The sequence below is a fragment of the Opisthocomus hoazin genome, chromosome 5 (genome assembly GCF_030867145.1).
Source record: "Opisthocomus hoazin isolate bOpiHoa1 chromosome 5, bOpiHoa1.hap1, whole genome shotgun sequence".
In the NCBI taxonomy this organism is placed as follows: Eukaryota; Metazoa; Chordata; class Aves; order Opisthocomiformes; family Opisthocomidae; genus Opisthocomus; species Opisthocomus hoazin.
In genome coordinates this window covers 52,573,589-52,600,696 of record NC_134418.1, presented here as the reverse complement: position 1 = coordinate 52,600,696, position 27,108 = coordinate 52,573,589, and positions in this window count along the sequence as shown.

Sequence of the window (27,108 nt, the reverse complement as noted above, 5' to 3'; positions counted from 1 at the left end):
AATGTCCAGATGGGTAGGGCTGTACAAGGGACATAGCAGCATTGTTCATGTTTATGGTTAACTGATTCCATCACCTTGGTTACAAGATAACCCTTGGTTTGATTCAGAAGCCTATAAAGGGGCAACAACTGTGTTCACCGGTTGCAGTAGATGTGGATGTGGTACAGGACTCAACTGGCAAAGGCAAAACTCAGCAGCACAAGCTTGGACAACAGGAGTGCTCAGCAGGGAGGCTGTGCACTGGTATCTTCTATTAAAAAAAACAAAAAGGATCCCAGCACGGGCAAATCAGATGGCGTGTGTTTGCTTTGCGATTTGCAAGAGTACATGTCTCCCACTAACACCAGTGTGAGCTGTTTTAGTGCAGCCCCCCTCTGAAAATCTGCCCCTTCTGTTTAGGAGGCCCACAGCTCCCATTCCCCTAGACATGGGGTTTACTATATGCATTTGTACAGTACCTAGAGCAACAATACTAAGTCTTTCACAGGGGACATCTCTGGGCACAACTGAGAAATAAATTTAAGCGCTGAAGCTGGAAGCTGCAGAGTTACAGAAAAGAGAACAGGGAACTTCACAGCAGCCCTTCCCTCTCCTCCACTGAAGTGCAATTGGGACAGCCCAAACTATATACTGGGGAAGATAGAAATGAGATTTTTTTTTTTCAGAATTGCACAGAATAAGATTAGGAAGTGCTAAAATAAAAGGCAGTGCAAGAAAGCAGAATGACATACAGTGCAAAGAGTTTGGATGCTGGCTACAGTAAGACGTTAACAAAGTCAAAACAAAATCAGTGAGTCCTGGGATCAGACACTTTTGCAGCCCTCCAGAGTTGCAATAGCAAATAAAGGATTATATTATCTCCTGCTTCAGGATTTAAAGTAATCTCTGTGATAAAATTAATACAAAGATCAGATTATCCAGTTTCTGTTCACTCTCCTTTCTCCCAAGGCAGCTGGGTAAACCATTCTGGAGACTTTCAGACTGCTGGGAGGTAGCTCACTAAATCTTTTCACAGCATGCTCTGGGTCTGATTGGAAGTGGGATTTCAGCCCATGCATCATTTAGCTGCTTTTGCAATTTTTATCTCAGTTGCTCTTCACTCTGAGACCACATCTGGCAATATCTACAACCATTTGCTACTCATGAAAATGTGATGAATACCAGGGACTGCCAAGAAGATTTATATTAAATCTAACAGCTTTATAATAGTCAATAACCTGCTTGTCAGGTCAGGGTATTTTATTAAAGACCATACTAAAGGCTTTTCTCTAATATTATATTATTGTATACTGTAGGTTGGCCACATCGTGGAAAGAAAATTTCACCTCTTCTATCTTTGTAGCTAAATAAATATACATACATGCGGCGGAAATCTACACTAGTTAGCTGCACACTTTTAAAACACCAAGGCTCTCCTGCCACAGACATTTGCATTTGCTCTTGTCCATGCACATTGATTTCTAGGCTGCCTTGCTACTTTTCCTGCTGTGCCAGACCTGGTCTGGGACTACCGCCTAGAGAAGTTGCTCTATTTCACTGTATGTCAAGTAGATTTTTTTTTTCCCCCCTCCCTTTGCCATAGGGTAGGATTACTCTTTACTAACACCAGCTGCTGATTGCATGCTGCTCTGAAGTATCTTGAGCTGGTGGTAGTCAGAGGGACAAGCATGGGATGGGCAGAGCTGGAATCTGATTCAGCCCAGCAGCCTCAGTCCCCACAGACAGCACAAGCATGGGTATTAATGGAGTGTTGCTCAGTGCTCATGGAAAAAGATCCAGGTGAACATAAGCAGGCTTGGGAAACCCACCTCATTTCGCTGCCTTTCCAGAATGAATCATCTGCTTCAGTCTAGGCTATTCATTATAGGGATAAAAATTCACACGCGTTTTAGACAGCAACCCCCCCACCTCCAGCTGCCTTGCTCTATCTCCTAACCTAATTTCCCATCACAGCACCTAATCTTACACCACCACCCAACAGGCAGTTAATTCCTTTTGTCTCAGACCATGCATGGTAAAAACCATCTTGTCCTCCCTTGAGATTGAACTGCAGACTTGAGAAATGCAGGGAATGATTATCCCAGGGGAGCCTAGCGGCCAGTTACCCTGGTTGGAAGCACGGAGCATCGTTTCAGGAGGATGGAAATCAGGTACAGCAACGATAAGAGCTCACAAATGCAAGGCAGGGAGTGGGCTTGGGAGAGGAGGATGCACATTTTCAGCTTTGTAGAGGAGTGCAATGCAAATGCAAGCAGGGCAATGAGCCACCCCAGCTTCTTTACTGTGGTAATTGTCCAAGATGTCTCCCACCAAGGAGTTTTGAGGAACAGAGACAAACTAGGGAGTCAGGAGAGACATGAAAGACAAACAGTAGCTTCCTCAAGGGGCTTAGATTTCCCCTCAGCAAGCATACTGGAGCAATAAGCAAACACTTGCAAATGATTCATGGGTCACATAAACACTACAATACATCATGCTCATAAACAAAACAACTGCTCACTACAAAGCCAGGACAAAGAAACTGCTACTTAAATATCTGCTTGTTTTGCAAGCAGCAGACCAAAGGCTCAGGCAAGGGGCTATCAGCAGTGACTTTTCACACTCTGACCCCAGCAAAAGCAGGAGTAAATGAGGCTGCTCTTTAACCCCAACCACAGACATTAAGGCTCACTAAACCCGCATAACAACTGGTGGAAACAAGTAGAATCATAGAATCATAGAAAGTTTTGGGTTGGAAGGGACCCCTAGAGGTCATCTAGTCCAACCGCCCCACAGCGAGCAGGGACACCACTAACTAGAGCAGGTTGCTCAGAGCCCTGTCCAACCTGGTCTTGAATGTTTCCAGGGATGGGGCCTCCACTACTTCTCTGGGCAACCCGTTCCAGTGTTTCACCACCCTCATTGTAAAGAATTTCTTTCTTATATCCAGCCTAAACCTACCCTGTTTTAGTTTAAAACCATTACCCCTCGTCCTGTCACTGCTGTCTCTACTAAAAAGATTGCCCCCATCTTTCCTATAGGCTCCCTTTAAGTACTGAAAGGCTGCAATCAGGTCTCCCCACAGCCTTCTCTTCTCCAGGCTGAACAAGCCCAACTCTCTCAGCCTGTCCTCATAGGAGAGGTGCTCCAGCCCCTCGGATCATTTTTGTAGCCCTCCTTTGGACCTGCTCCAACAGTTCCATGTCCTTCTTGTGCTGAGGGCTCCAGAGCTGAACGCAGTACTCCAGGTGAGGTCTCACCAGAGCAGAGTAGAGGGGCAGAATCACCTCTCTCGACCTGCTGGCCACTCTTCTCTTGATGCAGCCCAGGACACGGTTGGCCCTCTGCGCTGCCAGCGCACATTGCCGGCTCATGTCCAGCCTTTCGTCTATCAGTACCCCCAAGTCCCTCTCAGCAGGGCTGCTCTTGATCCTTTCATCCCCCAGCCTGTGTTGGTACTGGGGATTACCCTGACCCAGGTGTAGGACCTTACACTTGGCCTTGTTGAACCTCATGAGGTTCACACAGGCCCACCTCTCCAGCTTGTCCAGGTCCCTCTGGATGGCATCCCGTCCTTCTGCTGTGTGAACCGTACCACTCAGCTTGGTGTCATCTGCAAACTTGCTGAGGGTACACTCGATGTCGCTGTCCATGTCTTTGATAAATATATTGAACAGCACCGGTCCCAGTACGGACCCTGAGGGACTCCACTCATCACTGGTCTCCATCTGGACATTGAGCCATTGATCACTACCCTTTGGCTGTGACCATCCAACCAATTCCTTATCCACCGAACGGTCCACCCATCAAATCCATGGCTCTCCAATTTAGAGAGAAGGATGTTGTGGGGGACCGTGTCAAAGGCTTTACAAAAATCCAGATAGATGACGTCCATTGGTTTTCCCTTGTCCACCCTTGTTGTTACACCATCATAGAAAGCCACTAGGTTGGTCAAGCAGGACTTGCCCTTGGTGAAGCCATGCTGGCTGTCTCGAATCACCTCCCTGGCCTCCATGTGCTTTAGCATATCTTCTAGGAGGATCTGTTCCATGATCTTCCCAGGCACAGAGGTGAGGCTGACAGGTCGGTAGTTCCCAGGGTCTTCCTTTCTGCCCTTTTTGAAAAGGGGTATTTGCCCCCACAGGCTCAGCTAGCACCATAAACCATTCCCCAGCACCCTCATTCTGGACTAGGGCCAGGGCTTAAATGGGTGCTGTGGGTGGGTGGTGCACGTGGGGAGCCAGGTGAGGCTGAAATGGGTAATTAGGGCTTTTTAATGCCATAGGGCCCTGACAATTTTCTACACGTGGTGAAGGGGCTTGGTACAGCTTGGCCATTTCGTTCTGAAGCCAAAATACAACAGGAGAAGCTGCAGAGGCCAAAATTTCAGGATAGAGCAGGAAAGTTGCTACTGAGACCTAGGAGACCTTTGCTGTCAGGGTGGGTGAACTCTGCCAGTGTAGCAAAGGCTGGAACCTAGGGCAATGTGTGTGGCTCCTCCTGTCAACAACTATATTATTTCCATTTAACAAAATCATTGCTCCTGATTTTTGCTGATGGCCAGAGAGGGCTAGCCCATTGCCCTCTGACAAAAATGGAGAGCATGTAGGGATGGCCAACAATAAATATACCCGCAGAAATTAGAATTAGACAAGGAATACAAATGGCAGAGACAAGAAAAAAATCCCAAAGACATTTTTTGATAGCACAAAGTTATGAGTCCTGCCACTGTCTTTTTATTTGCTCCCTGTGGAGCTCTTCCATGTCTTTAGCAGAAATAATGGGTTTTGAGGGCTGGGAGGAAGAAGGGAGAAGGGGATGTCTTTTATTGTAAGCTGCAGCTGAGTTCTGTTAAATATTGCAGGCGATGGCACCAAATCGTCTCACTGACAGTGACCCCAACGTGACAGCTTGCCTGTCCCAAACAACGTTGGGCACAAAACAGCACGGGTGTCATTTGGAAATGCAGGTGTTGAAACCAGGCAGGAATGGAAAAGGTTATGGATCCCAAGCCAACAAATAAAAGAGAAAGTGCCACCTGACACAGCCCATGAGGATGCTACCCAAAAGCTGGCAGAAGAAAGCTTGCAAGTTTTTCTGCAGGTACACACATTAGGGGACCTAATAAATGTTTATAAATATCTCAAGGGTGGGTGTCAGGAGGATGGGGCCCGACTCTTTTCAGTGGTGCCCAGCAACAGGACAAGGGGCAATGGGCACAAACTGAAGCACAGGAAGTTCCGTCTGAACATGAGGAAGAACTTCTTCCCTCTGAGGGTGACGGAGCACTGGAACAGGCTGCCCAGGGAGGTTGTGGAGTCTCCTTCTCTGGAGATATTCAAGACCCACCTGGACAAGGTCCTGTGCAGCCTGCTGTAGGTGACCCTGCCTCGGCAGGAGGGTTGGAGTAGATGACCCACAGAGGTCCCTTCCAACCCCAAACATTCCGTGATTCTGTGATTCTGTGAAGGCACGTATGTGAGCATTTGCACATATGGTCTTCCTTGCGCCACTGTGTGCACGATTAGAAACATGAAGCCTTTGAGCCATTTATCGGAAAGGACAGAGCGATTCACTCTGCAAGTGCTCCAGGAGGACACAGCGATGGATCAGCCCTTTTGCAGCAGCATTAAGAGGTCCTGTTTTGTCACAGATATGTTGTGCGTTGCATTGGGATCATGAGCACCCAGGCTTTTGGCCAGCAGGTCAAGGGAGGTGATTCCGCCCCTCTGCTCTGCTCTGGTGCAACCCCACCTGGAGTCCTGTGACCAGCTCTGGAGCCCCCAGCACAGGAAAGACACGGACCTTTTGGAGCGGGTCCAGAGGAGGCCACAAAAATGATCAGAGGGATGGAACATGTCTCCTACAGGGAAAGGCTGAGACAGTTGGGGCTGTTCAGCCTGGAGAAGAGAAGGCTCTGGGGAGACCTTGGAGGAGTCTTCCAGTACCTGAAGGGGCCTACAAGAAAGCTGGAGAGGGACTTTTTACAAGGGCAGGTAGTGATAGGACATGGGGTAATGGCTTTAAATTAAAAAACGGTAAACTTAGATTAGATATAAGAAAGAAATTCTTTACTATGAGGGTTGGAAGGCATTGGAACAGGTTGCCCAGAGAAGTGGTGGATGCCCTCTCCCTGGAAGTGTTCAAGGCCAGGCTGGATGTGGCTTTGAGCAACTTGGTCTAGTGGCAGATGTCCCTGCTCATTGCAGAAGGGTTTGGACTAGATGACCTTTACAGGTCCTTTGCAACCCAATCTATTATGATTCTATGTTGCCCTGCCAATGTGCTGCCACTGCCGTGTGCTGGTCAGCAGCCTGCTGCACCAGTGCCAAGGGACGTCTACATCTGGGGAGAGAGGCAGTTTGGAGAGATGCAGAGGTCTGCGTGTACTTGCTGTAGTTACCTAAATACTTCAGAGGATGGATCTCACTGCAAAAGCGTAGGACATGAATTCATGGCTATGGCAGTTGCCTACTGGTGTGTGGTGTAAGGTGGTTTCTTTGCTGAGAGCAAGCTGAGACAAACACAGCAAGTTGCATTTCCAGCTCTACAAGCCTAACTCAATCTCTGTAAAGTCCATCTCTCAAATTGCCCTTTCCAGTCAACAGCAAAAGAGAGACCCCTCCACAGGGAGGCTTCAAGCTGGGACTACAGGGACTAAATACCGCCTAAAGCTGCTTCTCCACTCTATCCCCTAAATGCAATGGGCCAAGGTTTGGCTTAGGACAAGGCAGTCCCTCAGCAGGGATGCAGTCCTGACCCCAAAGCAGCTGTGTCTGGAGGAAAGGTAGATGCTTGCCCCAGCCAGCTAGGGTCAGTCATTCAAAACGGCTGCCCCCCACCAGCAGAACCCATGGGAGTGAGCAGAACAAAACCAGAGCAAACCTCCATGATAAGAAACCAGCAAATGAGTCTAATGAGTAGACTTTCCAAAGCGCCCAGCAGGCCTGGCTGCTGTTCTTGGTCTGCTGTGCTTCTGGTGGAGCAGTGCACTGGGTTCTGCTTTGGTCTTTAAGAGGGGCAAGTGGTAGGAGTTGATTTTCTCATTTGTATTCCTGATCGGAAGCAAGAAGAAAATCTGTTCTGAATTCACATCGTGTATCCAGCCAAGCCACTGTATGCCCTTTGGATGGATTAATCTGCTTGCTCCTAGCTTCACTCTCCAATTCCCTCTCTACCTGAGCTGCTATATGGTATTCCTCATCATGCTATAGGAACTTTGTTCCCATCTCCTCTCTTGTCCGAACGCCTTTGTAGCAGTGCTGTACACCAGACAACAAATACAAGGAGCTGTGCTGGTGCTGAATGCCTTTCACTGATGTAGCCAGACAGACGTGTTGGCACCATGCTTGCAAGCCACCCACCCCTGACCAGATCAGCACGGTGTGCTCCTTCCTGCTCCGCTCTCAGGCTTCCATCACATAATGCCAAATGAGCCAGCAAAACTTATAGGAAAATGGTGATTTCAGTTTGCCAGTGACTTCATTTTTTCTTGTTACAACAGTATATATGGAGAGTAATTATATCTGGAAAGCCTTTTCATACTCCATGGAGTATTAAACAGGCAACACTGGTTTCTCTTTGTTTAAATTGCTTCCTCTGTCAAGGTAAATCCTCTGCTCAGCCTCCCTCCGTCTTGTGTTCATTTGCTGGCTTTAGCAGACTGCTTCTCCCTAATTGACCAATTATGACCACTGTAACTAAATCAATCATCCATCTAGAGGTGGATGCCTGTGTTTATTTATCTGGATCAGGAATGCTGTAGATAACAGGTCATTAAAAATTACACTTTCCAAGCCACAGGTATCATAAGCCTGACTGGCAAAGAATGAGCTTTTAGATAAGAGAGAAGGCTTAGTAGGGTCAATTAGGTTATAATTGGCTTGGATCCTCGCCCTCTCACACACCGGCTTTATTAAAACTCTATAGTCGGAGACAATAGCTTATCTTTGCTTCAGCACAATTATTTTTAAAATGGGGCTGCACAATCTGGGGATTGCCAACAAGTGATATCCACTACCAACAAATCTGAGATTATCAAACCCTTGAGCCCATCAGATTATAAAGCTAAAGGTCATCTTGGAGAGAAGATAGAGAGGACAAAAGCACTTTTCTTCTGCCAAGCTAAGCTCAAGCCTCTGCAGAGTGTGATTAACTTCTGAAATAAAACACCACAGGTCTGAAAGGAGCTAGCCTGCCCAGAGTTACATGAGCCTTACAGCTGAGCAATTCCTCTTGGTATTCAGATCGGGTTTCCCTAGCCTGGAAATATCTCGGTGGCTCCAGCAATATCACAAAGCAATCCCCTGTTACAAGTGTTTGCTCTGGGGACGGCGAGGGAAACCCCTCTTAAGCCTTTCTTTAACTGATTTTCTTAGCTTGCTCTCTAGACATCCATTTTCAAGGCAGTGGAAGGGAAAAACATGGCTGTAATGAAACTGGCCAGTGAGCCCAAAGCCAAGGAGCTGTTCATATGGTACTGTGTTCCCCAGTGCAGACCCACAGCCCTTTCTTTGACAAGTCCTCCAGGATTAAGGTTCCTACTTGATTTCCTACTGCCCATCATCTGCTTTTGCTGGAGGGTACCTTTTCGCCCCTAGTACTGAAGCAAGCATCCTTGCTCTGTGGGATCTGGCGAGAACATTGCTGTTGACTTGCTCTACAACTTGGTTAGCAAATGTTGAGGTCAACCTTTAGGTATTTCACATAACAGGGAAGCCAGGTTGCTTGAAGGCAGGCATCCAGAATAGCATCAGAATGAGTGCACAGCACCTGGTGATCATCAGCAGCATTTTTTTGCATTGTGCTGTTGCTTTCACACCTCATCTTTGTATGACAGGATTTGTATGAATGACATGGGAACTGGGAGCTCTTGAATCCCAGCCTCATTTCTGCATCTCGCTTGCCATTTGGCTTGGAGTGAGATGTTCAGACCTTTATACGTTGACTTTTGAAGGTATCATGAGTACTCATCAGACACACGTTTATAAATAATGGCTTCTACACATAGTATTACGTGGTTTACAGTCAGCATAATGCTGAACTTGGAGAGCAACAGCAACACAGCCCTTTTGATACATCCAGGGAGTCCTGAGTACCACTGCAGTGATGGCTTCTGAGACAGCTGGTGATCAAGGTGCCTTCCAAATAAATCCTCCCCTTTGTAATAAACTCTAGGATGGATTTGGAGAGCTGTTTTTACTCATAAGCTTTCCTCATATGCCCCATTTCTTATATGCTCTTTCAGGGAAGAAAAAAAAGATCACAAAAAATTACCAGCTTTTTGTCCCTAGAAAATGCAAAAAATTTGTTGAGACCTCATCCCCATTTAATTCACCTGAAAATAGCTGTGCATGCCTTAAAAATCAAAGCAGTGAGAAAAAAAAAATTCCTCCTTTATAGGGCAGGCAGTACATTTTGATAAAGCATGCATTCATAGAATAAATTTTCTGTAATAATCGTCTGCCTTTTTACCATATATTTTGTAAGCTGTCAGCTACACCTTATATGTATGTGCAATAGCCACATATTTAAAAAGAGAGAAAATGCATGCATTTTTTACCCACATTTAGCCTGAAGTGGCTTCATAATTTATTACTTCAGTTTACTGCTGCTGTGATTGAGAGATGGAGAAAGGGAAGCCTCCAAGCAGGGATCATGTGAATATGAAGGGAATTTACACTCACAAGGAGCTGAGAAAGTTGTGGACTTGTGGCCTTATTTTGACTCCTGTCAATGCCAAGTATAAAATAATAGTCTGATTCAGAGCTAAATGCCATCTAGATTTCCCACTGAGTCCATTAATTCTCTTCTTTTATTGTGGCAGAAAGTATTTACCTCATGCTAGAATTGGGGTTTCAAGCAGGATCTGTATTCCAATTACGCAGCATCCTTTCCTGATTCAAGATATTGTATTGATTCGTATGGGGTTGGGGGGGGATTTTTTTTTTTTTTTAAGTTAGAAAGAGCAATTTATTCTCTCTTTACCCTGTAGTTCAAATTGCAGATGCTTTTGTCATGCTGCTTCCTATCAGAGCTGGTGCATTAGCGAGGAGACTGGTCGCCTGCAAAGGAGTATGTGAATAGTGGACCTGTTTTGGATGTTCAGATCACCTCTCTGCAACCTTTGAGGATTATTATCGATGATGAATTCCAAAGTGACACCTGCTAGAGACAGTCTAGCTAATTATTTGCAAGCATTTCTGTTTCTGCTGAAGTTTTGGCAACCAGCCTGTAAAGAATGACTCCGTGCTGTGTTTCCACAATAAAGTGCTTCCAGGAATGACACAAACTGCTGTTTCTAGCCAATGCAAAAGACATTTGCCTCCCTATCACCACAAAAACAATATTAAGCAGCTGCTCAGCACTGCTTTCTGAAGGCACTTCTGTCACCGATCAGCAGAATTTAATAATGTCCAGATTTAATCCCACGGACCACAGGGTGTACAGAGGGGGTGTTTTGAAATTCAAGTTCTGTTGCAGGCAGGGGAGCAGCTGGAGATATTCTGGGTTGAAACATTTAGCAAGGGCCAAATGACAGGCTTTGAAAGGACAGTGGCAAATTATGCTTTCAAGTTTATTTTTCACTCGGTGCTGGAATCCCTTTTGTAAGAAACCCAGAAAAGCGTTCCTTCATCAACCCTTTTTTTATTTTCTTTCTTTCATTTAGCAAAATTCTTGGACGTGCATTTGAGGAATGCTAAGAAAAGGACTAATTTGACTCAAAGGATAAGCACTCTAGCCGATACCCACAAATTCAAGTAAAAATATCTTTGGGGTGTGTATCACCAGTTCCTGTCAGGGTGGGTGAGGGGACTCCAGTCTGGAATTTCCCAGCAGACGGACTCTTCCCATTGGAGTGAGTTGTGTAAAACAGCAGCCTCACCGTCCCTAATGGTCCCTAATGGGAGGTGAGGATCCTCTGAACACAGTCAACACACCCAGTGTTGTCCCAGGCTCCTAAGTTGGGTGCTTCCAGTGATGGTGGGAACCCTCCAAGTCTCTCCTGTTCCACCTCATTCTTCTCTGTCCACATACAACAAAAGGTCATACTGACATCCAAGTAATTCAAAATGACAACGAACTGTTAATTATTCTGCATAAAATTGTTTATTGGCTTGTGATGGAGGGTGCTTGCTAAGGCAGGAAGAAGCATGGGGTTAGGCCGAAGTAGTTATACAGATTTACATAAAGCCCAGTATACATACTACCAAAAGTTTATCCCAGATATTCTCCCTGTTCCTGTCTTATTGTTTTGCCCTGTCACTTTTGGGGGAAAGATTAAATTAAAATTATATAATCTGCATGGAAAAGGGGTAGTAAGCAAGTCCCAGATGTCAAACTGGAGAGCTGGGTGCAGGAAAACATGGAGTACTTAGATTTAAGGACAGGCAACCTAAAAAGACAAACCAACCAACCCCATCATGATGAGGTTGTTGGGTCTTGGGAAATTCAGGTGCTGAATAAAAATGGAAAAGAGGACTGAGAAAACTCACTTCCAGTAGAAATCAAATGTAAGAAAAGTCAGATGAGAGTAACGCGTGGTTCAGGCATGTTTCCAGGAGACAATACACACAGCTTTAGGGCAGTTCATAGCAAGCTGCAAACACTGCAGCCCCCTCATGCAACAAGGTGATCTAGTGCAAAGTATACTGCCATGTCACATTAAAAAAAAAACAGCAAAATCAGCCAGAGATAGTGGCAATGACCGTGATGAGCTGCAGTAGCCCACAACCCTACTGGGTCATAAATCTTCCTCTAGAAAAGGTCTCACTAGGAAAGTCACTGGGTGATATACCAGTCCAGGGAGATCCCATGGTGATGATCCATGGGGTTGTACGACAAACACCAATGAACAGGGCAACAGTAAGTGCGAAGGGAGCATGCAACCAGCTCTACGCTGGACCTTCCCAGCATCACCCATGTGCAGTAAGGCAGGACTCAGCCCTCAGCGTCACAGCTTGGTTGGATTAAGGCAGGCAGCGTGCCTTAGCAGTGTTTAGCTGCATCAAATGACAATAACAGCTCCTGTCTCCATCCCAAGGTTACCACTACTCATTTTGCAGAAACAACATCGCCTCTTCTCCTCCCAACCCTTACACCAAAGCAGATGCCTCCCTCTTCTGCATGCACACCTGCTGTGCAATCACCTCCAGTCCTGGTCTCTTGTGCCTCCTGCCTGCCCGCAGCACTCTTGGCGAAGGACGAGGGCTTCACTGGTGGTGCTTGGCTATCTCCATCCCTTCTTGTGCTTTTCTTGCTGTAACAGGCATTAAGCATACATCAGGGAGGAAAACCTCATGTTTCTGAAAACTTTCAAGATTTTCTTCACCGAACCCTTTAACCCACAGCATCTTCCCTCTGGACTTCATCTCACAGTCAGGCTGTCCGTGCTCCTCTCACTACTTCCACAGTTTTGTCGCTCTCTTCTCAGTCTCTGTCTGCTTGTAAATAATACAGCCCTGCCAAATGCTAATCACTCCCCAGCATTTGCTATCAGCTCCCAGCTAACCCTCCACCCAAATCACTTACTGTCTCTCTAGCCTTTCAGTTGACCCTTTTCTGGGTCACAGTCTTGTTCTTACAGCAACCTTATTGCAAAATACAGCTCACCTTCTCCTGTCCAAACAAGGAGCACCTGTCAGGTTCGCTGGGAATTAACCTCACCTGTAGCATGCTGTGAGGATAACACTGGAGAAACATCTCTCTTCACTTAAATTAATGTATAAATAAATTCTAGAGTGGTGCTATTTTAAGGTTTATTTTAATAGCAAAACAGTTTGCAAAATCGGCATTCTCAGCCAAGAAATGACTGTTCCTTTCCACTCCTTACCCTGTAATAAACCCATTGCTGGCAGCAACCCTAAACCTCAGCCTTAGGTACAGCACAGCATTTTGTACCCTTCTTCCCCAGAGCTGAAGCTGCTTGGCCAGACTGAACTTCCCAGAGCAGAGCCAAATGTCCATTTTGGCTTGGAAACAGGCATCCTGGAGGAGGTAGTCCAACCCACAGGCTATTTTTACAGGAATGAGATGTGGCACTAGACAAGAAGGAGACACAAACACCTCCAAGGTACCACCTGAGGAGGATGCATTTCAACCTGAAAAAAATCTCAGATTGTTTCCAAACAAGCACCATTTTGGTAGTTTTTCCTTGTTTCCAGGTTCTCAGATACTGTCCTTGGTACTTCTTCCCTTGCCATCAGTGGTCTGGTAGAACCATGCCAGAATTTCCACACCCCTTGCATTTATACGAGAGATGCTGAGATCCTACCTCGTCTGTCCTTCATCAATCAAATTACTTAATAATTGTTCTTAGAAAAGTGAACTAATGTCCCATTACTAGGAAATAAGCAAGGCTGTAGGTTTTGTTAGCAGAAGTAATTCATTTTTGTTTCCAAAATAAAAAAGTAATTCTGCATACATTTTTCTTAAGAATTCTGGGCCAGAAGTTCAGCTCAAAGCAGGTGATATAACTCCATGGTATTCACTGGACCTGGGACAATTCCCACCAGCTGAATAATGAATGATCATGAGCGAATGAGGAGTGATCAGGGTAACACTTAGTTTCAGCAAAGTGAGATTACGGATAAGGGATTTCTGGTGGTTCCTTTTTTTTCTTTTTTTTTTTTTCCCTTTTGGTCTCAGACATATATAGGTGGGGAGATTTTAGTCAGAGATTGCTGAGCTTTTGCAAACGTTTTTTTTTCCTATAAGCTTGTGTTCCACCTGCAGATAATGGTTTCTGAAAATTTTCCCCTAAGGAAATACTAAATTCAGCTTTCAAAGTTATCTCAGCAGTAGGTGGCACTGCTGGGACTGAAACCTGAAAGGGAAAAACCTAGATGCAAATTTTGCTCTCAGAAAGGACTGTCGAGATTATAATTGCTACAAAATATCCCATACATGCAGGTTACCCTAGTAACCACGTATTGATTATAAATTGTTTCCATAATTACACTTTTAATGCATGAAGTTTCTGAAAGCTTTGCACGTGCTCTGTCATGGAAGAAAGGGAGGTTGCATCACCGCAAGCAAACGGCCAGGCTGCTAGCAATTACATTTTGATTTGTGTATTATTTATCACAACATATACCTTATAGTTAAGCTTTTTTGGAGTGTTTATCTGGCTTACATGGTAATGAAGGAGCTTTCTATTGTGAGGAACATTTGATTTATAGCCTGCAAAATATCCTTGCTCTTATATAACAGGATTACACTGAGTTCTTTTCTAGGTCTAATCTCCATTAGATATTGTTATAAAATGCTGTTACACATTCTTTAAGGCATGAACATGTGTAATACTCAGATGGACTGAAGCTGTTAATTGAATGTGCTGTATTTCTCTGAGAAAAGCTGTGGGAAAACAGGGTGCATGTGATCAACACAAGCAGCAAGTGAGGCGGCTTCTCATTATAAAGGTGAGTTCATCCCCACCATCACAGAAGCCCTGTGTTTGATTTCATATCTAAGTGATTCATCCTTGCTTGCTCTTCAAAGCAAGGTTTTCTAGCAGCTCAGCTCCTAATCTGCAAGGTCCTTTTTCATGAGGGTGGGTAGTTTTTGGGTGACCCCAGTGGTACTGATGTGCTTGCTGGTGTGCTAGCAAACCAGGCTCTGCATCCCATGACAGCATCTCCTGCTTCTCTGCTTCAGGACTGCAACCCTGGGCTTCAAACCAGAGAGCAAGACGTACATCAGGGAGGGGACAGGCTCTCTGCTGGAGGGCAAAAATGAGATTTGGAGCGTGGTGGTGGAGATATGGAGACCGTCATGGCTAAGGGGGGCTCCACACAAGCGCAGCGTCTCTGTCACGAGCAAACACTGAAGGGCGTGTGGTAGGGTCACACTGACAACCCAAAGCAGCATCATTGCCTCCTGCACCTTCCATTTGTGAACAGAAGACCACAGCTCTCAACATGAAGGTTTCAAACCACAAATGGCCAATCCTTTGAAGTCCTGGGGCTGAATCTAAAGATGCTTATAGCTGAAGAAGCTTGGAAACTGCAACTGCCATTAAGGAAACTGCTCTAGCACGTCTCGCTTCAAGGATGCTCTTCCATTCTTTTGATTTCTCTAGGATTTTAGGCTTTGGGACAGTCAACCAAGACCTCTATTTGCACATAAAAACCTCAAGCCCATGAAGGAGCATACGACTACTTTGCAAAACCATACACCAAAGCAGCAAAGTACAATTGTATTTCTCTGTGGCACAATTGTCTACCTAGGTAGCAGGCTGTGCTAGTTCTTGGTAAGCAAGCATTTGCTTAGAAGAGGTGTGGAAAGAGATCAAAAAGCTGGGAGAAAGTATTTCCTCATGTGTAAAAAAGTTATAAAATTTAAAAAATGTGCAGAACATTTCTTCCACATCACAACCCGGTCTGTGTTTGCAGCTGCAAAGTGTGTGAAAATAAAAAGCACGTTTTAGGGCAAACTTTTCCAGAATAAGATAAGCTTTTAAAACCTGCACTGGAACAAAAGGAAATAAAACTACAGTGCTCACAAATGATATGCGTGCTAGCAGCTAGCTCTTTTAGGTGTTGCTTGCAAAACTCACTGGATAAGAAACTGGAAAGTACTGTTACAGAGATTAATCCTGCAGTGATGAGGGTTTTAGCCAGGTATGCACTCACAAACACAACTAGGCTGAGCAGTTCGCTTGATTCCGGGGTTGCTCATCTCATGCCTGTACCAGTATTACGGCATTGCTTCTGCTGCTTGCCCTGTTTCCAAGACATGCAGGGCTGTTCGAGGAGGCTGGACACTTTGTACCAGCAAGGACATCTAAAACAGACTTTTTATTCTTCCTTCTTTTTTTTTTTCTCCCCCTTTTCTTTTCAGTCTGTGACCTCTTAAAATTGGGAAAGAGGCATTCTTGTGTCATGAACACTGCTCTATTTAACTAAAAAAAAAAAAACAAAAAGTAAAACAAATCACCAGATTTCATTCTGGGCACACACTGCTAACTTTTGTCACCATGCCAGCACATGATTACAAAAAAAAAAAAAAAAAGACAGAAATTACTTTTGAAAATAACTTACCATTTCCTCTTCAATCTTTTCATCTCCTTTCACTTTGTTTTGGTTGAAAAGCAACAATAGAAAGTCAGAAGTAGGAGTAAAGACATTTTTCGTGACAGGATTGTGGAATATGCAACAGCTTGAGGAAAAACACTTCTTGCCAGTCTTATTTGTATTCAATAACTCAGTAGGATTTTCTTTTTTTATGTACACATATACATGTACAAACACGCAGTTGGTGCCAGGATATTTTTTTTTCTGCATTTACAGCACATTTCCTACTTTGCCTTTGTCATTCTTGTTGTTTTTAAATAATAATCATTATCCCAGCTTTTCATTTGAGAAGCAGATCATGCCAGGAATGTAAAGATGATGGTACCTCATTTCCTATGATCTTAAAATCAAAATTGTTCTGCCCTTGCATTGTGTTGTAAGAAAACAAAGATAAAGAATCTAATGTTGTTGCCTTGTTTGGGTTTTGGATTTCCCCCGCTTCCAAAGGAATAAAGGGACCAAAGCATTAAAGGCAGTTGAGTATCGTGGAAAGGCATTGTTGTAGTTGTTTTCAAAGGACAAAGCCTTTCTTTTAAAAGATTTTAATGTGTTTTACTGGCTCCCATCGATCTCCTGCTCCTCTGGCTACCCTATAATTTCAGAGTGACATCTTAGGCAAAGGGAGCTTCACTAAATGTTGTTCATTTTGTTCAGAGGGGATAACTAAACCAAGATCTGGAGCAACACATGGGGTTTCTGGGTGTGGAGATTCAGTCACTTCTTTTGTTCCCATTTATCAGACCTAAACCAAATCAGGCCACTTAATGGCTGCCACAACACGAACTTGGGAGTCTATATTTTTTAAAAATATCAGACACAGTTTTAAGTTTAGCAAGACTTAAAACTAAAAAATGTTCGTTTCATGGTGCCCTGGACAGGAGAAAATGAGAATGAAACCTTTCTTTTTTTCATTTACAAAGTTTTATCCTGGAGAACTCTGTTTGATTTTAGTGGGGTCATTCCCGATTTACAGGAGGAGAGGGAAGTGCTGTTTCGGTGTGCCTGGTGGGATTCTGCTTGCTGTACACAGCACGTCCTCCCTATGGAGGAAGGGGGAGATGAAAGGGAACCATTAACTATATGGGGAAACAAATGTAGCTATTGGTGTTGAATTTGATGGCAGACATTGCGGTGATCTGATCTTTACTTCTGATGACCTCCTTTAAGCAACTTTATTTGTGACTGGTTTTATGCACCTGCTTCTTCCCATCAGAAATTGTGATTCAGGGCGACTTCAACACAAATCAAACCCACTTCTGCAGCATGGGCTGGGGAGTCTAGCAGTGATGAACCATATGTTGCTGTAGGTATGAGACTAATGGCTGTGAAATCTCTGAATCCACCAGGGGATTTGCCCAGGAACACCAGGAAAAAGTATTGCAAACTTGGCATGAGTACTGGGAAACACAGACCAAGAGATATTCACTTTACCGACCATTACTCTGTCCCCAAGACTCCTCTTGTTACCCCCTCAATGTTAGCTGTTCAAGAGGAGCCAAGACAAATGAAGCGGATCTAATTGGTTGAAACAAATCTACAGTAATATGCTAAGCAGTGCTAAAACACTTCTTAAAAATGCTTTTTCAAATCCATACATGAACACTACCTACCTCCAATGTCATAAGTAAGCTAAGGGCCAAACGGAGCTCAGCCAGGCCATAGATCCAGTGCTGAAAAATCAAACACTGGGGTGGGCATGCTCAAAAGAGATGGCATACAGCACCTGAACCCGCAGCTTCACACATATTGGGCATCCCTTTCATTGTGGGTTAGCCTGGCAGGCAGATAAATAACCACACAGCCATTTGCTCACACCCCTTCCTTCATGGTATGGGGGAGAGAATTGGAAAAAAGAAAGTAAAGTTAATGGGTTAAGATAAAGACAGTTTAATAAGACAGAAAAGGAACAGAAGAATAATGATTATTATAAAGATAAAAGAATACACAAAACAAGTGATGCACAGCACAATTGCTCACCAACCACTGAATGAAGACCAGTTAGTTCCCGACACATGCTGCCCTCAGGCCAACTCCCCCAGTTTCCATACTGAGCATGACATAATATGGTATACCATACCCCTTCGGCCAGTTTGGGTCAGCTATCCTAGCTGTGTCCCCTCCCAGCTTCCCGTGCACGCCCCGCTTTCTCACTGGCAGGTCAGCACGAGAAGCCGAAAAGTCCTTAACGGCTTAGCAAGAACTAAAAACATCAGTGTGTTACCAACATTATTCACATACTAAATCCAAAACACAGCACTATACCAACCACTAGGGAGAAAATTAACTCTATCCCAGCTGAAACCAGGACACCTGTGTAGCTGACAAGCCCAGCTCTGCCCTGGCATAGGTAGTCAGACTGTAGTCATCACACTGATGGAGAGGTAGGTACCAGCTTGTCCCAAAAGCTGAACCAGTCCATCTGAGATGTGGAAAGCTTTCTGAGGTGCCCAGATCTCCTCTTTGCCTGAGAGGATGCAGCAACATCTTTAATATACTATATCTACACAAATATATGGATAATACATTTACTAATTTAGGAATAAGCAACAATTCAAGGGGAAGACATGAGCAAAGCAAGTAGTTGCCTTTTGCTCTCCACAGCTAATGATCCTGTCCTGTAGACTCTGTTACAAAATCAGAGGGGACTCCCCTCTGCCTTGACCCAGTTCAGATATTGCTGACTGTCAGTGGGGATTTTATCACTGATGGCAAACAAGAATACAGCTACATCAGTGCCATGAGGTTTTAAAAATCTTATTCATGCTAAACTCAGGCAGAAGTCCTCTCCATCTGATTTTCACAGAGGCTGAAGGTCAGGGTTTCTTTTTTTTGCACTGAACAGCTAGTAAAGAACCTAACCATCATACTCACAGAAGACTGCAGTTCCAATTTTACATAAGACGAATAGCAAACTCTTGAGCCTCTGGTTTATAGGTTTGCCTTGTTTCCTCATGTCCCTGCCTGTGTCTGCAACAAAGCAGGGGACAATGCACCTTTCCTGCATCCATCACCTCCCAGCTCTGGTGGCTCTTGCCCAATCTGTCTAATGATCCTGGCACCTGGCCTCCCCTTCGCTACAGTAGCCTCTTTTGTCACTTGTCAACTAATTAGACCTTGCAGGCACATTACCAGCATGGGCAGACAACAAGGCCTAAAACAACTGTAGTTTTTATTTTTCAAAAAAGGTGCCAGATGTTTATGGAGTCTTAGCAAAAGGGATTTTATGGCAGCCTCAGCACGCTCCCAACAGAATGGCATCTGCGAGTCCCCAAATGGCAAAATTTCATTGATTCCAATAGGCTAATGTTTCTAGTGGTGGCCTGGATTTTTCTTATTTTTCTCCAAACGATGCAACTGATATCAAAGGAGGAGGATTGTCACTCATGCCACATCGCAGCATTTCTTGGCAACTAGGGCATTTTGCAAGAGATTTCGCATGTCACCGCTCCTCAGCATCAGAACATAAGTGAAGGACACCGATGAATTTTGGGACTGGCAGGATATCAAACTTTCTATGAGGATTGAGTTGCACCTGCAGGATGGGACACTAATTGGAACTATCCACGAAAAAAAGCTGGAAGCTATTATGAAAAAGCTCATGATCACTAAAGGATGTGGTAGTGAAGGAGGGAGAGGGCACAAGGTATATGGCAAGGTTATGGTGTGTGCAGACTCTTCAGTCTGGTTCATTAGGAGGCAGTTTAATCTCCATTAAGCGTGCATTATTACCCATTAGTGTGGAGCAAGATTAATCAACAGGTAATCAAAAAAAAAAAAAAAGACATCTGCCTGTAAGGTATTACCACTGCACACCAGCCATATGCCAAGGCAGTGACCCCGGGTCTCCCAACCCTTCCCAGCCCCAAGGAGTTTAGCAGCCTCCGTTCTCCGCACATCTGTAGCTCAAACCAATGGGTGTTTGCTGCCACTTCCCAGTCGGATGATTTATGAAGTTAAACTGGCTTGTGAAGCCCCTGTTTGTCCACAAGCAATATTCACACCTCTGTTTCAGGCCAGGGGAGATGAAGAGCAGACTCTTCCTTGCGATACCTGCTACAACAGGACCTGGAAAGGCAACACTGCTCATAAATCACTCCAGCAGGGGAGAGGCCTTTATTAAGGCAGCCCTTTTGTCTATTCTGTATCCGATAGCCACGATTCTGCAATAAAGGCAGAAATATTGTTGACTTCCACAGTAATTTACTACAGGGAAAAATCAGGTAGTAGGTTCAATACAAACTTGACAGCTATAACTAGCACTCAGCTATGTGCTGAGGAAGCTTGACCTTCTTACCCCACAGGAAAAGAAGACAGGATAGCTTATGGTGGTTTTCTTCCTATTCCTCATCCGTCTCCTCCCTCCTCATTGCCTCCCAGTTTCCCTTTGATTTTACATATATAGTTTCTGGCACTTCTCTTTTCTCCAGACTATTGTCCAAGAGAAGGAAGAAAAAAAATGAAACCAGAGGACAAACACTTTCTGAAGGAAGGATTACCACAGCTACCAGGGATAGAGATATGTGTTTTCTGGGACTGGCAGGAGACAGAAAAAGGAGTGGTGGCATCCTTAATGTGAAATGTGTATGCAGAACACGAATTCAAGGAGCCAAGAGAACACAGTTAAGTTCGTACACACCTTCCCAGAGGAGGACTTACTGAATAGTTAACCAAGATTTCTTATTAACTTATTACAAACTCATAGTGATTAAAAAAAATATTCGGGGCTGGAAGAATTAAAGCTTACCCGCCCACATTTCTTATTCCTGATGCAGTCTGATAACTGGTGGGATTCCTACAGTAGAGGTAAATACTTTCTTCTCCCTTGATGGTCTCCCATAATTTCCTTCATCTAAGCACTTTCTCTCTACCTGCCTCTGCTCCCCCAAAAGCTATCACCAGGAAGAGCCTGTAGCAGAGTAGAAAGCCTAGAAATGTAATATCTATAGCCAGAATGTGTTTCATACCCCACTGCCTACCAGAAAGAATATTTTTCCAACACATCTGTAGACACATTTTGAAGTATTAAAGAGAGGGAGGTCCTCTATAGTCTAAACACTGTGATGGGAATTACACATTTTGATCCACAGGTGCTCCACAGACATACATGTCTCCAAGCAGATTTTCTTTGAACAAGACAGACTGGCAAAAGCTAATAGGTGGGCCACTTCCAGGCAGGCTGTGAGCAGACTAGATGAATCACTGTCGTTCTACAAGATGCTTCAGTGGTAAACACAAAACGGATGGATGCACCTGGAGGAGGGGCAGCGCAGCAGCTGGGACTTGGCATGCTGCATCTGGTGCTTTGTACGCTCGATTAGGAGAGGGATCATAGAGTGGTTTGGATTGGAAGAGACATTAAAGCTCATCTAGTTCCAACCACCCTGCCACAGGCAGGGACAACTTCCACTAGACCAGGCTGCCCAAAGCCCCAGCCAGCCTGGCCTTGAACACTTCCAGGGAGGAGGGCATCCACAACCTCTCTGGGAAACCTGCTCCAGTGCCCCACCACCCCTACAGCAAAGAACTTCCTTCCCTTATCCAATCCAAATCCACTCTCTCCCAGTTCAAAGTCATTACCCCTGTCCTATCAGTACATGTCCTTGTAAAAAGAGATGACGTTATGGAGGCGGTTTGTACACTGTGAAAAACGCCAAAACTACCCACCCCATGCCAGGGACCAACCTCACATGGAGCTGCATTGGCACATTAGGAGAAGCAATGAACCAGCTATGCTTGGCTTTCAGCACCAGGACCCTAGACAACCAACTCATGCAGTGCCAAGTTTTCTCACTGTAAACGTTTAGGTGTTGTCTGGGGGGCTAACTTTTGGCATCCCATTTCATTTACAAGTAAAGATATACTGACACACTGCAGGCTCACGCCCTTTCCTTCTGAAGAGGTTGTGATGGGCACAGCAGGAAAACATCTTCCAGTGTCTGAATCATCTAGGAAAGGAAATACAAAGTAATACTTTTTTCTCAATCCATGGTTTGACACCTTCCCTTTTAATTTCTTTTTCTGCAGTGGCTGAGCCCTGGGCTCATTTGCCACACTTGAAAAGGAGGGATATTCACAAGATCATCATAACCCCTACAACTACCTCTCCTCAGCTCCCAGTGTGATTTCTTCAGCTGAAGCATTCAGGGCACATTGCAAACAGCATTGCAACGGCTGGTAACTCTGCACCTACCCCCTCAGAGATGTTAATGTGTTTGAGGAGCCCCTCTTCTTCTCTTCCACTACTAAAAAGAACTTGTATCACACTTGTGTGACAGCTTGCAAGGAGAGCAGAGGGCAAGAGACCAGCAGGTTAGCACCAGCAGCTTGTATTCATCAGACAAGCTTTACAACGAGAAGTTAATGGTGGGAAAGCAGAGAACTGAAAATATTCTTTGAGAGCTAAATCCCTCTCAGCTCATCACTTCAGAGGTCAGTTCTGCTGCTTTTCCTCCTGCCTTTTTCTCATCATTGGTCTAATTAGGAATTTACCTTGTGTTCTCAGCTGAGTCCATGTCCCATTGCCTAGGCTCTAGAGCTGGTGAGTACCACCCCAGTGCAATCAAATTCACACTGTCACATGAGATATATGTCTGTGAAGCAAGCCTAAATACCCTCTATCCTCCTCCTCCTGCACACCACAATGCCAGGGGGGTGGAAGAATTTGAGATGATCTGGTTTCAGACATCTAAGAGAACAGGTGCCTAGGGATCTACAATATGTGGAGATAAGGGGCAATTCCAAGGGCAATTGAGCCCAGCTGGTTTTGAACCCATCTCAGGACAGTATTGGTAACCCTCAGAAGGGGCATGTCTCACCACTGGTATCAGAGTAGGGGCATGGTAGTCCTTCCCTCACATACTCCCAGTTGCAATAGGATCTGTTGGGTGCTGTGACCCCTGTAAGGTCTCACCACTTCATCCACCTGCCAAAGAAAGCAAGCCAAAAGCCTCACTCTTCAGGGTAGATCAAGAAAAAGTGTAAGTAAAATTGACAGCAACTGTAATGTTGATAAAATGGTGTATTACTAGCAGTGTTATTGCATCCACTGACTTTATTAATAGAGTGTAGACACAGTGTGCAATAATGTAACTAGATTTCACAATGTGTAATAATTATTTTCATGCAATGCAATGACTGTGCATTAGGTAAGGGAATTGATTCCCACTCCAGAGTCAGCAAAATCTTGGCCCAGTACTTCATACCCAATCGTGCATCTGTTGGGCCTCGGGCTTGGGCTATGATCCAGTAAGAGCTGGAGAATAGCCTAGACAGGGATTCTATCCCCTGTGGCTCCAGAGCTGCTCCTGTGCTGCCTCATGCCCCACGCCTTTCTGTATGAGCAGCATCACCAGATCCCAAGGGAACCCAGTGCACACTCCTCCCTGCACCTCAACAGCCTGAAATGCATGTGGGAGGAGAAAACCCTTTTGTGGAGTCGTGAACATCTCTAGCTCCCTTGGAGAAAACTATTTAGGAGCTAGGATGTGCCCACAACACACGAACTTGCCCGGGTAGGAAGCAAATGAGAAACATGGCATGAGATCAGGGAGGGAAGACAAGCCACCACAGAGCCAGGGGCTAAACAGGGGCCAGTAAGGGTATACTAAGGAGGCAAAAGAGAGAGGGATCTTAAAAGCACTCTGGCCACCCAAATATCATCTCCCTAGTGGAACTGCGCTCTCGATCCAGATACATTCACTGCGCCCAAGTGCAGCCACTGACGTGCGAGTCGGGTGACTCAGAGCCTGGCACAGTTTACCCCTTAGCATAGATGGGAACAAATTATTTCCAGCATCACGACTGCTATTTCAGACCCTGCCAACCACACTGAAACACTTGTAGCGTGTGCTGGAAAAGGGCAGAGAGTCGGCCAGCTCACGTGTCCAGCGACGCAGCAGAGAGCTGCAGCAGAAATGCAGCCCTTGGCTCCAGCACGTCCAGAGCTTGGCTTAACCCTGCCCTGCTGATGGCACCGCGTGGTGCTGCGACTTGCTCTTGAAAAGCTAATTGTGACAACAAACATTTTACGACTTCAGAATAAATCATTACTTCGCTTTTCCTCCAAGCAGGTTTGTTTTAAATGCCACTTGCTCTGTCTCCACTGTTAATGAGCTCGAGTTGACCCATTTATTCTCTGCTGCACTTTCCGCAGCAAATCATGGCTTTACTGCAAAGGTACAGGATATTAGAGCCGCAATTTCATTGACAAGATTTTTTGTTTGTGAACCCATTAGTATTTTCCCCGAACAGTTTTTCCTCCCTCGCCTTGCTAGACTAGAGAATTGCTCTTTTGCAAGTCTATTCTCTCTGCTATTCCCTTGGTTTGAGTGAAATATATATGAGATGACTCAGAGTTTGAACTCTCAGTATATGTTTCTAATACAAAGTCTCTGCGTGTCTGGGGACCTAAGACAGATATTTAATTTTAGATAAGAAATACTGGTGACATCATGCCTTTGATTTCTTTGCTGGATGTCTGTGCAGCCAACACATTGTGAATCTGTTCAGCCATAACAGCCTCATCGCATTTAGGAAGCCGCTTAATATTCAGTGTAGGTACAGAGCAGCGGGCAGCCACTGGTCCTCTTGGGTGGTGCTTAGCAGGAGCACACACTGAAGCTTTTAACCCCAGTGAATCTATACAATAACACATATGTAAGGGTGAAGGATCTTGCAAGGAAAACTAGGTTTTCTAAAACCTTTCTTGTGCAGCTGCTGCATCCCCTGGACAGAAAAGCTCTAAGCAGAGTCCACCAGCATGCGGGTCAGCTACGCTTACACCACACACCACCTTGCACATGATTCATACACCCTCGACACACACAGTGGAGAGGTTGAATTTAGCCTCGCCATCAGTGACTACATCTTCCCACAGCAGCAGATGCCAGCAAGTGCAGCCAAGCAGAAGGAAGCATGCACACAACAGCTTCATTTTTAGCTCTACAGCTTAAAAAAATAAGACATTCCTTCATTTTATATTGAAATGTGACTAACTAAAAGCTGATATGCATGGGGGGAAGCTTCAGAAAAAAAGTCAGACTCCTGCAGCAACACCTTTTAGTCAAGACAGTTTTGGTGACATTATAGTGACAAATTTTCAGCCTTTCCTACAATTTTATACCTTCCTACACAGCAGGTGTTATCCAAAATGATCTAGGAGAGATATTAGCACGGATAAACAAGGCTTAAGACAGAAAATAAAATCTAATTGCTGAGATATGAGGCAAACTGCAGTACTTGCATGTCAGCAGAAACAGTTAGCACGTGGAGCAGCTTATCAAGAGGTCCAACAGGTTCCTCATTCTTCAAAAGCTGCTGTCAGCCTTGAAACATCTTCCTAAAGGTTAGTGTCCACTTCAGCCAGGAGTTAGAAACTTCCTGCAAGCACCATCAGCTTCATCACTTTGGTCTACATGGAGGAAACCATCCTCAGCATCCCCCCATGCTTGCCAAGGGTTCTTTAATCAACAGACATGCCGCTGTAACTCCTCCAGTTAGGGACCAATTAGAGTTAACATCCAGGTGGGCACAGAGCTGATCAAAGCAGCTCCTAGCCTTCATACAACATACTTTTGTTGTTGTTCCTTTTTTTTTTAGCCCTTGTCAGGTGCACCTCCTGACTGCCCAAAATGAACAAACCTGCAGATTACGGAGGTCACAGTTAAGAGACAGAAGCTAGATGAGACAAAATGGTGGGAGCCCATTTATGAGCATCCCAAAGGCATGTCTAACCCAACAGTCACGTCTAACCCAACAGTCACAGCCCTCCTCAGAGCGGGTAACACCTCACAACGCTGTGGCCTCAGGTCAAAATCAGCCCACGGCATGCTTGAGGATGTTGGGTTTTAACATCTGTCCTAAAAGCCTGAAAGCCACAAAGTTGGTGCGTAGATGAGCTGCCTCTTATATAAATAGCTCATAAAGCATCACTGACTGTGATGGGTTAAACTACGACACTGACTTTTTAGCTTGTACTGATGTTTTTCATTAATTTTTTGTCACTGTGTGTAAAAAAACAAAATCAAAGCCACAAAGCCCCATTTAGCTCCCCTGCATTAGATCATAATCACAGACTGTTTAAAAAAAGTGACTAATAACGTAGCTGTATGCCCCAAGAAAAGGTGAGCGCTAGTCCTAGGTGAAACGAGGCTGCTGAGACTCAGCTGCCCCCACCACATTTCACATCACTGACCAAGACAGCATCATTTAGCCCTGCCCCCCTACCTAAGAAGTTTCATATTAAAAAAAAAAAAACCCTGACGCATAAATTCCCTTACTTTGAATGTGTGAATTTGCAATATGGGGATGTGCTTGGCTTTAAGTATTAACCAGCTGGAGTGCAAAGTGGATTCAAGGCAAAATGGTTGTGGCCCTTCTTTGTTTGGTCGTGGGAGAGACGTGGGGTTTGCTCTTACAAGCCATGCACTCGCCACAGAAATAAAACATCAGCAATGTTACCCACATGGTGTGATCTGACTCTTAACAGCTCTGCAGCGATCAATTCAATGGTCATGAGGCACATGTAGCCCCCAGCACCCCCTTCTTGTGACCCCACACTCTTGAAGCTATAGCCTGGGGTGCTGACATGCAAGCTTTACTCCTCTTTTAGCACTGCCAGCTGGTAAGCAATTTCCCAGGCATACCTAATACTATTGTAAGATTTTAATTAAAAAAAAAAAAAACAGAGGTTAAAAAAAATCACAACGGCGTGAAGTATGGCTGAAGACGCAGCAGGGGTGTTTCTTCGGCTCCTCAGGGAGCCAGCAATTATTTCTGACCCTGCAACAAAAGCCTGTAGATGCCAGGCATTTTTTTTTTTACTTTTTTTTTTACTTTTTTTAAACTCTACAAAGGTATAATATTTTACTGAAGCTCATTGTACATCATCTTACTGGTGTATTGGGTCAGGGAGTCTGTGGGTTAATCCTGTGCTGGGTAATGAAGCATTGCCTTTAACTGCATTTAAGCGTTCACCTCTTTGTTTCCCCATATAGTGGCACTTGCTGTATTACCTACGGTGAACTGCAGCACTCAATTCACCTTCTCTGGACACTAC